The sequence below is a fragment of the Gopherus flavomarginatus genome, chromosome 9 (genome assembly GCF_025201925.1).
Source record: "Gopherus flavomarginatus isolate rGopFla2 chromosome 9, rGopFla2.mat.asm, whole genome shotgun sequence".
Lineage (NCBI taxonomy): Eukaryota > Metazoa > Chordata > Testudines > Testudinidae > Gopherus > Gopherus flavomarginatus.
In genome coordinates this window covers 41,020,224-41,021,049 of record NC_066625.1, presented here as the reverse complement: position 1 = coordinate 41,021,049, position 826 = coordinate 41,020,224, and the positions used below count along the sequence as shown (strand labels likewise).

Below are 826 nucleotides of genomic sequence, written 5' to 3'. Positions count from 1 at the left end.
TCACTGTTAACTCTTACAGCAAACCAGGGCAAAGAAAGCCTATGCAAGTGCTAAGCCCCAATGCTCTTTTCTGCTCCTTTCCCACAGAACTACCTCAAACGTATGGTCAATGGCATCAAATCAATTCCTTGCCATGGTAAGACCTCGGGCATTGGTGCACCCCAGTCTCTCTGAGGTGATCGGCTGGTTCCTTCCGGCCTTAAACTCTAGGAATGTGACTCAAAGGGCCCCGACTTTCCTCCTCATCGGGGCACAACATTTACAGAAACTGTTCTCTAAGTTAAAATGGTGGCGTTTTCTCAATGGGAAAGGGATGGAAAATTTCTCTTCCGTGGGGAGACAAGGGAAAGAACGATCCAAACCATGCAATTAATGCTGGAAGGTATACCAAGGAGAGCAGTTTAAGAACCGACACAGAATAGACTAAGAAAGCAGCTGTTTGACCTACAAAGAACGAGAAAGTAAAATCTGCAAGAGCAGCCTTTCAACTCAGAGGCCTAATATTAAGATGTAACTAATAACTGACCAAAAATTTACAAATGACTCAAAACCATACTCAGTACAAACCAAACAGGAACACAGACAACACCACTTTTCTTCGCTGCTCTTCAGCCATGATATTCTCCCCATAGGGAGGTCCACCGTTCCTAGAGGTTCAGTGCCACAATAACAGGGTAATGTGCGCACTGGATGGAGGAAGCTGCTACTCCATGTCCCTATTCCAAAAATCAGTTTAATAGATAGTCCTGAGATAGAGGAAGTATCTGTTATTAACGTGATAAAAACAGATTTAACATTTTGATTTCAGCCAATGTTAAAATGATCT

At 43.1% G+C, this 826-nt stretch overlaps 1 non-coding gene across 1 annotated transcript; it reads right to left on the bottom strand.

Annotated features, from left to right (window-relative positions):
- Positions 1-631: 631 nt before the first annotated feature.
- Positions 632-826, bottom strand: LOC127058671 (U2 spliceosomal RNA). The gene has a single exon (XR_007776421.1). It is a non-coding gene; the product is annotated as a U2 spliceosomal RNA (small nuclear RNA).